Raw genomic sequence first — 13757 nt, 5'->3', positions numbered from 1 at the left:
CTTCCCCATCTCTGGTCTAATCCTTCATGTCTTCTCTATTTTTTTGGCCTCTTACCTGTGGGAGCAAGGCCTGGTGCTTTTTTTTTTTTTTTGGTAGGGTCGTTCTTTATTATTTTCTTTCTTTTTTCTTTTTTTTTTTTAAGTTTATTTACTTATTTTAAAAGAGAGCATGCGAGCAAAGGGAGGAGCAGAGAGAGAAAGAATCCCAAGTAATTAATCTCCACACTGACAGTGCAGAGTCTGATGCAGGACTCGAACTCACAAACTGTGAGATTATGACCTGAGCCAAAACCTAGACTCAGATGCTTAACTGAGTCACCTAGGTGCCCCTTCTTTATTTTTTCTAAGTATGATCTGTTTCAGATTTTATCTTTAAGTAATTCAGTTTTAGTAAGTTGTTTGCCTGGTAAATTACCCAGTTCACCTGGGTCTTCAAATTCATTTGCAGTGATGTCTGCAAAATAGAATCCTATGGCTTTTTTTCTAATGGTTATTTCAGTGGTTTTGTCAATGGTTATTTTCTTCATGACATTTTTTGTTTGTTTGTTTTCTTTATTTGTACTCTTTTTTTTTTCCCATGTCAGCTAGTGGTTTGCCTATTTTGTTTTTTCAAAAAATAGAATTTGATTTATTAACTGTATTTAGATCTGTTCTTTTTTCTCTCCCTTATTAATCTTTGTTTCTAGTTCCGTTATTTCATTTTCTTCATTATACTCGTTTTGAGCTTACTTTGCCATTTGTTTCTGAGCTTTTAGAAAAGAATTTTAATTGATTTACATTCTTTCATTTTTATTGATAAGTATGTCTAAAGCTGTGGGGTTTAATTTGATATGCCACAGATTGATTTATAGTGTTATCAATACTTTTTTGGAATTCTGTAATTTGTTTTGTATTTCCCTTTTACCCACTAACTGTTTACTATTGGGTAAATAATACATAAGTAGATTTATTTCCTGTTGGAAGTACCTTTCTTTGCTGCTGTTAATAATTTTTATTTTTACTGCATTGTGGTCATAAATATTTCTGAGTGTGGTTGGAAGGGATATCACTATTTCATGGAGCTTGCTAATATTTTCTGCATAACCTAATATACAACCTTTATTATGAAATGTCCCGTGTATGCTTGAGAAGGTTTATTCGCTAATATCAAGATGCAAAGTTTGATATACATTCAGAAGATTTGTCTTATTTATTGTTTAGATTTTTTTTTTAACTTTTTTTAATGTTTGTTTATTTTTGAGAGAGAGACATAGCACAAGCAGGGGAGGGGCAGAGAGAGAGGGAGACACAGAATCTGAAGGAGGCTTCAGGCTCTGAGCTGTCATCTCAGAGCCTGACGCAGGGCTCAAACTCACAAACCGTGAAATCATGACCTGAGCTGAAGTCGGACACTTAACCGACTAAGCCACCCACGCGCCCTTCTGTTTAGATTTTCTACACATATCTTTATTTTTACCTACTGGATTGGTATGTCTCTTTTTTCCTGTTTTTCCTTGGGATTTTGCTTTTACGGGCATTGCGGTGTTGCATAAATATTCTTGATTATAATATCTTTATTTTAAATTGTGACCTCCAGCATTAGACGTTTCCTTTGTCATGTCTAATAATACTTTTAGTTTGAATTCTTTGTCTCTCAGTATCTGCATATCCTCCTTCTTGTCTCTTACTGTTTTCATTTGCCTGGTATACCTGCTTTGCTATTTTTAGCCTTTCTATATCATTTTGTTTTGTATGTGTATCTTGTATGTAGCACATTTTTCACGGTTTATTTTGTGAAGTAAATTGAAAAAAAAATTTTTTTGATAGTTAAGCCCATTTGCACTTATTTATAAAATTGGAATGTTTTATCTCAAGTTTATCGTATTTTAAGCTATAATTATATGTATTTGTTGTGCTTATTTCTTTCTTTTGGTTTTTTTTTTTTTTTTTGGTTTGAGAGAGAGAGTGAAAGTGGGGGAGCGAAACAGAGGAGGGGGGAGGGGGGAGAGAGAGAGAGAGAGAGAGAGAGAGAGAGAGAGAGAGAGAGAATATGAGTCTTAGGCAGGCTCCATGCTTAGCTCAGAGCCTGACATGGGGCTTGATCCCATGACCCTGGGATCATGACCTGAGCTGAAATTAAGAGTCAGACACTTCAACTGACTGAGTCACCCAGGCACACCTTGTTCGTATTTCTTTACATTGTTTTCTTTCCTTTTTATTTTAAAACTGCTTTTGGAGTTTAATAAGTTTTATAATTTTGTTCTAAGTGTTATCTTTCAATTTATACTATTTTTTAAAACAATTTTTTTAATGTTTATTTATTTTTGAGACAGAGAGAGAGCATGAATCGGGGCGGGTCAGAGAGAGGGAGACACAGAATCTGAAGCAGGCTCCAGGCTCTGAGCTGTCAGCACAGAGCCCGACGTGGGGCTCGAGCTCACAGACTGTGAGATCATGATCTGAGCTGAAGTCGGGTGCTTAACCGGCTGAGCCACCCAGGCACCACGGATTTGTCTTTTTTTGATGGTGTTCTTTAACTCCTACCAATTGTCTGTGCTACCTGCTACATAACATTCAATGAACTATTCTACCTCCTCTTTTCCTCTCTTCTTTTCCCTACTTTTACTCTGTTAGAACATAAATTCATAACATGCAGCCTACATCATATAACCTCTTATTCTTCAACCCCTCTCTAACTTTTCTGGATCTGTTTTGTTTTAATTTTTTAAGGTTTATTTATTTTGAGAGAGAGTGCAAGTTGGGGAGGGGCAGGGAGAGGTTGAGAGGGAGAGAGACAGAATCACAAGCAGGCTCCACACCGTCAATATGGAGCCCAATGTGGGGCTCAAAGTCATGAACTTCAAGATCATGACCTGACCTCAAATCAGACATTAACCTAACTGAGCGACCCAGGCGCTTCTCTACTTCTGTATTTAAAAATAACAAATGGGGACGCCTGGGTGGCTCAGTCGGTTGAGCGTCCGGCTTCGGCTCAGGTCATGATCTCACAGTCTGTGAGCTCGAGCCCCGTGTCGGGCTCTGTGCTGACAGCTCAGAGCCTGGAGCCTGCTTAGAATTCTGTGTCCCCCTCTCTTTGCCCCTCCCCTGCTCATGCTCTGTCTCTGTCTCAGAAATAAATAAACATTAAAAAAAATTTTTTTAAACAAGCAAATAAAAAAAATAAAAATAACAAATGTTCATTTTCAGCCTTTTGCGCAAGTTCTCCCAGTCATACTGTGAATGGGTAAAATTCATCTTAGACTAGATTGATTCTTGAAGCAGAACTTATGGGTGCAGAATTTCTTGCATGTTTAAAATTGCTTTTTAGGGGCATCTGGGTGGCTCAGTTAAGCCTCCAGCTTCGGCTCAGGTCATGTTCTCATGATTTGTGGGTTCAAGCTCCATGTCACGCTCTGTGCTGACAGCTCAGAGTCTGGAGCCTGCTTCGGATTCTGTGTCTCCGTCTCTCTCTGCCCCTCCCCTGCTCGTGCTCTCTCTCTCTCTCTCAAAAATAAACATTTAAAAAAACTGCTTATTTTTAAATTTGTATTACATGAAGACTTGAGGATCAATTTGATTTTATGTAAATATGTCCTTGATTCACATGTTCTTTCTTTGAGTTTATTGATTTATTTTTAAATACTCTTCTGGAGTGCCTCAGTAGCTCAGACAAGTGTCCAACTCTTGATTTTGGCTCAAGTCATGATCTGGGATTGAGCCCTGCGTCGGGCTCCCTATGGACAGCACAGAGCCTGCTCTCTGTCAAAAATAAATAAGTAAACATTTTAAAAAATTAAAAAAATAAATACTCTTCCATTATCGCCAGACTTTTTGTATTGATTTTTGAGAAGTTTATTTAGCTTTAAAGTCTTAATAGTGTTACAAGGATATGTGTTGAAGGTGATCATTGTGGGCTGGTTTTCATTGATATCCAGTGACCTGTTTCAGTATACAGATACAGATTTTTCACTTCGGGAAAGTTTTGTGGGATGATACTTTTAATATTCTGTTCCATTGTCTTGTGGATCTTTTTTTGATTTTAAGTATAAGAAAATTAGATCTTCCTTGCCCTTTCAGCCACATTCTCACCAGTCCTTTTAGTTTTTTATTTCCTTTTCATTCTATTTTTATTCTTTTTTTCAATATTCATTATTATGTTTTCATTAGAATCCATTATTCCTTGTGCACTTTGTACATAATATGGTCTTTACTTTTTATGTAATTTTGTCATTTCTTTGTTTTGTGAGACCAGTTCTTAGTTCTTTCAGATTTTGTCCATCTCTGTTTTTAGTTTTTGATTTTCTGTTTCAAGTGGTTTTATCATATCTCCAATTGTTTGAGGACGTAACATTAAGTTTGGAGTGTTCAGTTTCCTTCTGCTTTACCATTGTTTTTTTAGTGGGAGGAGGTTTCCATAAACTGAATTGTTGGGATTCTTGTATTTTGTTTGTATACTATATATTTTTTTAAGTAGATAAAGGCTGTAGCTAGGTATTTGTGTGGACAAGGGTGGTAGTTTGCAGTGCTTTGTTTACTTTATAGTTTGTGATAGGTTCATGATAGCCCTCTTCTGCCAGTGTAGTAGGTACTTTCTTTTTCTAGAAAAGAGGTTGAGGTGGAGGAGGAGGTGTGTTCTTTTCTTTCTCTTTCTTTCTTTCTTTCTTTCTTTCTTTCTTTCTTTCTTTCTTTCTTTCTTTCTTTCTTTCTTTCTTTCTTTCATCTTGCAGGATTCTAAATTTTTCCCTCCTTGCTTTGCTTTTTCTCTCCTTTACAATGTTTGTTCCAAAGAATTCCTCTCTATTGCTTTTAACCTACTTCTCCCTGAAGTGTTTCCTTTCCAAAATTGCACTACTGAGGATTTCTGCGCTCTTAAGTTCCTTCCCTGAAGTCAGTATTCTCATTTACCAGTGGATTGTTTTTCCCAGTATTTTCTGGCTGTGCATGGGATACCTTGATCATCTTTGTCTTCCCCATTGGGTCTTTCCTTGACTTCTACCACTTAGGTTATTGTTAGACTCCCTGAAATCTGTTGCTATGCTTTACTGGTCTGTGACCCTTTGAGTTTCTTCCTCCTTCTTTTAAAGTTGTCTTTGTAAAAAATAATTATTTTATGTCAAAATAAAGTGATAAGTACTCTTTCATTTGAAAGCAGTAAAAGTATTACAATACAGTCGTCATTGCTAACATTTTCCATTTAGAGCAGTTTTCCATAAGCAGGAATTGAAGAAATGGTGGGTAATCTTAATGAGTGTAGGTATCTTGAATGATACATGTAAGAGCCACGCAGTTTTATGTGAGATAAAGTCCTAGCCTATGAAAACAAGTCGTCAGAAAGGCAAAAGGCATCTCATATTTGTTCATCATGAAAATACATGGATTCCTGTGGATAGTTTTCATGAGAAGGCTCAGTGGAAATTTAAATTTAATCTGGATTTGTCCCTAATGCCGAGGTGTATCATATGAGGTTGTTTGTAGCATTGCAAAGTACAGAAGCCATACACAATTCAAAATACCGTAGTGAATCTTTGTGCCCTGGAATGGTTAAGCTAGCTTAGTGACCTAGAAGAGAAAAAAAAATACACTTTGTCTGTATAAATGATGTTATCACTTCAAAATGTTTCCTCTAATGTTTGAGGCATGTCAATGAAGAATTGACAACTGTCTCATTTTTTGGCAGGATTCAACTGGATAAAACTTAAGCTACTGTGCAGTCCTACCCACGAATTCCTATTTGTGGGCCTTTACAGGAAATACTATAAAAAGCCTTTGACATCTCCTAAATGGTGACAATTTTATTTTTCTATAAAAGCTTTGAAAGAAATTTCATGGTATGCTATGTATGTCTCACCTGTGATGCTTTGACGACACATCTGGTTTTTACTGAAGTCTGTACGTTGTTGTGACTCATTTTTATATTAATTATACTTAGTATGAGAAATTCTGCCAGCTATCAAGAAAGAAACTATCAACTTAATAAAAGCCAAAGCATTGAGTCACTACATTTATAGGAGCTTTTATTAATAAAATAGAAACAGATTAATGATTTTCTCTTCTGTCCAGAGGTTTGATTGCTTTCCAGAAGATAAGTCTTACCCTCAAAGTGTAAGTTTCCTAAGAGAAAGAAAACCTACTAAGAAAAATTTGATGGGGAAGATTGGTATTCCTTTGTAAATATTTTGGTCCACATGAATGCTATAAAATTTTCCATCGAGGCCCTTTGGTTACCATCATAGATAGTTATAAAAAGTTATGTGCTCCTCCCATTCTTTAAGAGGTTATTATTAGAGGCACCTGTACTTAAAGAAATGCAAATTTTTAAAACTCAATATATTCCCTCCTTGAATTTTTCATTAGTAAAAAATATATAAAAATTTTATGTTCACATGGATATAGTGAAATTGGTACTTTTTTTAATGTTGCAATCTCTTAGTAGTTATAGCTCACTCGGCTAACAGTCTTGAAATACATATTAAGAATCCTTCTTAAGGAAATATTTCAAAAACTAAAGAAGATGTATATTCCAACATTTTTCACTATATAGAAATTGGAAGCAATCTAAATTTCTAACAATTAGGAGATTAAGTTATATCGACCATATAACCAGTTCTCGTCTATCACGGATTGTTTGCTGTGAGCATTTTCTTACCCATCTTTTGGTGAATGTGAGTGTCCAGTTCGACATCTAGAAGAGGAGTTGCTGGTTCACTGGATATGCATGTGTTCATCTTTAGTAGATATTGCCGAATGCATTTGTGGTTGTGGTGGTTTAGACACATCAGCTGTGTATGAGAATTCCAGTTACTAATCTCTCCTTTTGCCATTTTAACCATTCTTGTGTGTGTGTGTGCTGATACCACATTGTAGCTTTGCTTTGCATGTCCCTGATGGCTAATCATATTATTCTCTTTTCATGTGTTTATTAGCCATTTGACTATCTTTTCTGAAAAGTGTTGAAATATTTTATGCATTTTTTTTTCTGTTGGGTGATCATTTTCTTATTTGTAGTAGTTCTTTCTATATACTGGCATGAGTTCTTTGGGGTATGTGTATTAATTTTTTTTAATGTTTATCCATTTACTTTTTTTTTTAATTTTTTAATGTTTTATTTATTTTTGAGAGAGAGACAGAGAGACAGAGCATGAGCAGGGGAGGGGCAAAGAGAGAGGGAGGCACAGAATCCGAAGCAGGCTCCAGGCTCCAAGCTGTCAGCACAGAGCCTGACGCAGGGCTCGAACTCACAAATGTGAGATCATGACCTGAGCCGAAGTCGGTTGCTCAACTGACTGAGCCACCCAGGCACCCCATATCCATTTACTTTTGAGGGAGAGAGAGAAAGGGAGACAGAGAATCCCAGGCAGGCTCTTCACTGCCAGCTCAGAGTCCAACATGAAGCCCAAACCAACAAACTAAAAACCATGACCCACGCCAAAACCAAGAGTCAGACACCCAACTGACTGAGCCACTCAGGCACCCCGTATGTACAAAATATATATTCTTCTGGGGTGCTTCGGTGGCTCGGTTGATTAAGCATCTCACTCTGGATTTCAGCTCAGATCGTGATCTCACAGTTCATGAGATCAAACCCATGTGGGGCTCTGTGCTGACAGTGCAGAGACAACTTGGGATTCTCTCTCTCCCTCTCTCTGCTCCTCCCCCACTCATGTTCTCCTTCTCTCTCTCTCTCTCTCTCTCTCTCTCTCTCTCAGAAATAAGTAAACTTTAAAATGTGTGTGTGTATGTATATATATATGTGTGTGTATATATATGTACACATATGTGTGTATATATACACATATATGTTCCCTTTTTCTATGGCCTTTCTTTTTATCTCCCTGTTGGTATCTTTTGGTAGACTTTAATTTTAACCATTTTAATGTTCAGTTATTAATTTTTTAAGTTTATGGTTACCATTTTTTGTGTTCTCTTTTAAAATCCTTGCCCCTCATAGCTCATGAAGTTGTTCCCAACATTTTCCTCTAAAAAAAGCTTTATCGTTTTCCTTTCTACACATATTATCTTCAATCCGTCCATAATTGATTTTTGTACATGGCATGGGAAGTAGGAGTAAAAGTGTCAAGGTACATTTTCCCATGTGGACTTTATCTTATTTAAAAAACTTTTTTTAAAGTTTGTTTATTTTGAGAGAGAGTGCAGGGGAGGGGTGGAGAGAATCCCAGGCAGGCTCCACACTGTCAGTGCAGGGCTTGAACTTGAACCGTGAGATCATAACCTGAGCCAAGATCAAGAGTCAGACACTTAACTGGCTGAGCCACCCAGAAGCCCCTGGACTTTATTTTTAAATGTACAAATACTGGGTCTGTCATTTATTCATGAAAAAGTAACACTGAAATTACCATCTTCTCCTGAAATCAAAATCCACAATGATTTTTTTGATATACAAAAATACCCTCTTATTTTATATCTTTTTTTAGAGAGGGCAGGAGAGAAGGGGGAGAGGGAGAGAGAGAGAGACAAAATCTCAAGCAGGCTTCACACTCAGCATGGAGCCCAACATGGGGCTTGATCTCATGAGTGCGAGATCATGACCTGAGCCAAAATCAAGAGTCAGGACACTTAACTGACTGAGCCACCCAGGTGCCCTGAAAAATACACTTTTATTTTATTATTTTTTAAAATTAATTTATTTACAGAGAGAGAGAGGGAGAATGAGCATGAATGGGGAGGGGCAGAGAGAGAGGATCCCAAGCCGGCTCTTTGCTGGTCAGTGGAGCCCAATGCAGGGCTCGAACTCACAAACCATGAGATCATGACCTAAGCTGAAATCAAGAGTCAGATACTTAACAGACTGAACCACCCAGGTGCCCCATCTGAAAAATATACTTTTAAGGTAGTCAACACTGTCTTTTGGAAGTAAAGGCAAATCCATTATTGGTGTTACTGCTATTGCTTTTAAAAATGGAAAATATTTGTTACTTGTTCTTTTAAATATATGCTAAAAAAATATACTCAATATTGTTTAAAAGGAAATTAGATCTGTACCTTCCCATGATTATCTTCTCCATGTAAGTCTTTGTTGAAACAGTTAAAGGTAATGCTAAGTCCAGCCAAAAGCAACTTATTGTTAGTCACCATATAATCGAAATCATTATGGGAAGACAGTCATTCAAAAGAAAAACATGACTCAAAGCAATCTACACATTTAATGCAATCCTATCAAAATACTGACATTTTTCACAGAGCTAGAACAAACAATCCTAAAATGTATATGGAACCACAAAAGACGCCAAAACAATCCTGAAAAAGAAAAGCAAAGCTGGAGGCATCCTGATTCTGGACTTGAAACTGTATTACAAGCCATAGTCATTAAGACACTATGGGACTGACACAAAAACAGACACTGTATCAGTGGAACAGAATAGAAAACCCAGAAATGGATCCACAACTATATGGTCAACTCATCTTCAATAAGGTAGGAAAGAATACTGCATGGAAAGAAGACTGTCTCTTCAACAAATGGTGCTGAGAAAACTGGACATCTTCTGCAACATGCAGAACAATGAAATTGGACCACTTTCTTACACCATATACAAAAATTCAAAATGGACGAAAGACCTAAATTTGAGACAGGGAAAACTATCAAAATCCTAGAGGAGAGCACAGGCAGCAACCTGTTTGATCTAGGCTGGAGTAACTTGTTACTAGACACATCTCCCGAGGCAAGGGAAACAAAAGCAAAAGTGAACTATTGGGACCTCAAGATAAAAAGCTTCTGCATAGAGAAGGAAACAATCAAAACTAAAAGGCAACTGATGGAATGGGAAATGATATTTGCAAATGACATACAAGATAAAAGGTTAGTATTCAAAATCTATAAAGAACTTATCAAACTCACCACCCTAAAAACAACTGATCTAGTTAAGGGTGAGAAGACATGAATAGACATTTTTCTAAAGAAGACATCCAGATGGCCAACAGGTGAAAAGATGTTCAATGTCACTCATCATTAGGGAAATACAAATCGACCACGATGAGATACCACCTCATACCTGTCAGAATGGCTAAAATTAACAACATAAGAACAGATGTTGGTGAGAATGTGGAGAAAGGGGAACCCTTTTGTACTTTTGGTGGGAATGCAAACTGGTGCAGCCACTCTTGAACACAGTATGGAAGTTCCTCAAAAAGTTAAAAATAGAACTACCATATGACCCAGCAATTGCACTACTAGGTATTTACCCAAGGGATACAAAAATACAAGTTCAAAAGGGTACATGCACCCCAGTGTTCATAGTGGCATTATCAGCAATAGCCACACTGGGGAAAGAACCAAAGGGTCCATCGACTGATGAATGGATAAAAAAGATGTGCTATTGTATATACAACGAGTTATTATTCAGCCATCAAAAAGAATAAAATCTTGCCATTTGCAACAGCATGGATGGAGCTAGGAGCTAGAGCTAAGCAAAATAAGAGATAAAAATGGTTTCATTCACATATGGAACTTAAAACATGAATATATAAGGGGGGGGAGAAAAAAGGGAAACAATAAGAGGCTCTCAAAGATGGAGATCAGTGGCACCTGGGTGACGCAATTGTGTGTCCAGCTTCATCTCAGGTCATGATCTCAGTGTTCATGAGTTCAAACCCTGCATTGGGCTCACTGGGCTCACTGCTGTCAGCACGGCCTCCTCTGGATCCTCTGTCCCGTCCCCCCGCCACACACACATGCACACGAGTGCGCGCGCGTTCTCTCTCTCTCTCTCTCTCTCTCTCTCTCTCTCTCTCTCTCTCTCTCTCAAAAACATTTAAACAGAACAGAGGGTTGATGGAGGGAGGTGGGTGGGGGATGGGCTAAATGGGTGATGGTTATTGAGAAGGGCACTTGTTATAATGAGCACTGGGTGTTGTATGTAAGTGATGAGTCACTGAATTCTGTTCCTGAAACCAATATTGCACTGTACGTTAACTAACTAGAAATTAAATAAAAATTTTAAAAAGGTAGGGGGAAGAAGAGTATGTGAAATCACTCTGTCAGATGGCTAATTTTATACCTCCATCTCACTCTGGCCCACCAAGCACAAGGCAGTGATCCTTATTGGTGGACGTTACTTACTGATAGCATCTTTTCTAATCATTTTCTGGGTATTAAAATGCCCTCTTATGCATTTTAGGGGCTTCAGCTGTGCATTTGCCCTGTTCTGCTACACTAAGCTTTCCAAGGGCAACAGTGTGCCAGTCTAGTTTCATCACTAAATTCCTAGTGCATACCTCTCTCAGTGCCTGGATATTCGGAGGCTCAGTTCATTGATGAATTACTTTGAAAGTTCCAAATTTGGAATTGGTTTTGTGATTAGAAGTGCTTCTGGACATAAGCACTAAAATCACATGCCTAAATCAGTTTGTAAATTAAGAGTGATATTCTCTAAGCAAACTCCATTTCCATCTATTCCATCTATTGGAGGTGGACAGATTTGATGTGCTTTTGCTCTAACAAGTAACTCCCACCCTCTACCTTCTCTTTCTAAGTTGCAAGTTTGTAAGGAGAGTGTTGTTCTGTGACAGATCTCTTGGGTAAGTTAAATGATCTTCCATTTAGTCGAGAACATAAATCGGATTTCTTAAGTTTTATGGTAGTAATAATAGCACCTCTAATCTATTTCACATCAGAGGGATTGCTTCCCTCTTTTGAATGTAGAATGTTTTCATTTAACAACTTCCAGAGTTTATTGCTGTTCACTATCTATCAAAAGTATAGTTAATACAGACTTTGAAAGACATCTGATAACCTTAAGACCTCTAAGCTCTATGCAAGAGGATGCAAACAGGGGATGGGGTGAGTGTAGTAACAGCATTGCACTGATAAATGCTAACTGAGCTTCGGGATTGGGGACTTTATGGAGTGGTGGGGACTGTAACAAACCAATGTATGACTTTCTCTCTTTAAAGGGGACAGCCATTACTTAGGTACAGTCATGTGGAGGACTGGCCCGGGTGTCTTTTATTTATTTTATTTTTATTTATTTTTATTTTTTGAGAGAAGCCAGAAATTCAGAATTTATGTGAAGTTTAAAGATTTTTTAAATTGTTTTTAATGTTTATTATTTATTTTTGAGAGAGAGACAGAGCATGAGTGGGGAGGGGCAGAGAGAGAGGGAGACACAATCTGAAGCACACTCCAGGCTCTGAGCTGTCAGCACGAGCCCGATTCAGGGCTTGAATGCACAAAATGTGAGGTCATGACCTGAGCCAAAGTCGGATGCTTAACCAACTGAGCCAGCCAGGTGCCCCGAAGTTTAAAGATTTTTAAATCTTGGCAGCTAATCATTATTGAAATAGTGTAAACCCCAAATTGTATAGGCCAAGAGGACCTGAGTCATGGGTAGATTCCAACCTCTGCACTTTATTTCTCTCGGATTTGATCATCCAAAGGCAAGGTATCCTTACTATACAAGCATCCCTCAGAGGTATGGTGGGTTCAGTTTCATATCCCGGCAGTAAAGCAGGTACTGGAATAAAGCAAGTCAAATGAATTTTTTGGTTTCCCCATGCATATAAAAGTTACATTTACACTATACTATAGTAAGTGTGCAGTAGCACAAGATATGTGCTATACATAACTTACATATACATAACTTAAAAATACTTGATTGTTGAGGCATCTAGGTGGCTCAGTTGCTTAAGCGTCCAACTTTTGACTTCAGCTCAGGTCATTATCACATGGTTGTGAGATCAAGCTCTGTGTCAGGTCAGCATGGAACGCAGAGCCTGCTTAGAATTCTCTTATCTCTCTCTCTCTCTAAAAATAAATAAATTTAAAAAACACTTTCTCAAAAAAAAATACTTGATTGCTAAAAATTGCTAACCATCACCTGCACTTTCAGTCTTTTCAGTCAATCTTTTTGTTGGTGGAGGATCTGGGGTCAATGTTGATGGCTGTTGACTGATCAGAGTGGTGGTTGCTGAAGGCTGGGGTGACTGTGGCAGTTTCTTTAAGACCGCAATGAACTTTGCAGCATCGGTTGACTCTTCCTTTCAGAAAAGATTACTCTATAGCATGTGATGCTGTTTGATAGCATTTTACCCGCAGTAGAACTCATTTCAAAGTTGGGGTCCATCTTCTCAAACCCTGCCACTGCCTTGTCAACTAAGTTTATATACTGTTCTAAATCCTTTGTTGTCATTTCAGCCATCTTTATGGCATCTTCACCAGGAGTGGTTTCCATCTCCAGCAACCACTCTCTTTGCTCATCCATAAGAAGCAGCTACTCATACATTCAAATTTTATCATGAGATTGCAGCATTTCAGTTACATCTTCAGGTTCCACTTCTAATTCTCTTGCTATTTCCACCACATCTGCAGCTACTTCCTTCATGGAAGTCTTGAACCCTTCACAGTCATCCATGAGGGTTGGAATCAACTTCTTCCAAACCCATTAAGGTTGATAATTTAACCATATCCCATGAATCATGAATGTTCTTAATGGTATCTGGAATGTTATATCTTTTCCAGGAGGTTTTCAGTTTACTTTGCCCAGATCTGTCAGAGGAATCGCTATCCATGGCACCTGTAGCCTAATGAAATGTATTTCTTAAATAATAAGACTTGAAAATCAAAATCACTTCTTCATCCATGGGCTGCAGAAGCAATATTATGTTAGCAGGCATGAAAACAACATTAATTTCATTGTATATCTCCATCAGGGCTGTTGAATGACCAGGTACATTGTCAACGAGCAGTCATATTTTGAAAGCAGCCTTTTTTTCTGATCAGTAGGTCTTAACAGTGGTCTTAAAATACTTAGCAAACCATGTTTCAT

General features: G+C 37.7%; 1 protein-coding gene across 6 annotated transcripts in view; it reads left to right on the top strand.

Moving 5' to 3' along the window:
* Positions 1–13757, top strand: part of DCBLD2 (discoidin, CUB and LCCL domain containing 2) — an 89170-nt gene that overhangs the window by 19363 nt on the left and 56050 nt on the right. The window lies entirely within an intron of this gene.

This window comes from Felis catus, chromosome C2 (assembly GCF_018350175.1).
Source record: "Felis catus isolate Fca126 chromosome C2, F.catus_Fca126_mat1.0, whole genome shotgun sequence".
Classification (NCBI taxonomy): domain Eukaryota; kingdom Metazoa; phylum Chordata; class Mammalia; order Carnivora; family Felidae; genus Felis; species Felis catus.
This window is presented reverse-complemented; position numbering and strand designations above follow the sequence as displayed.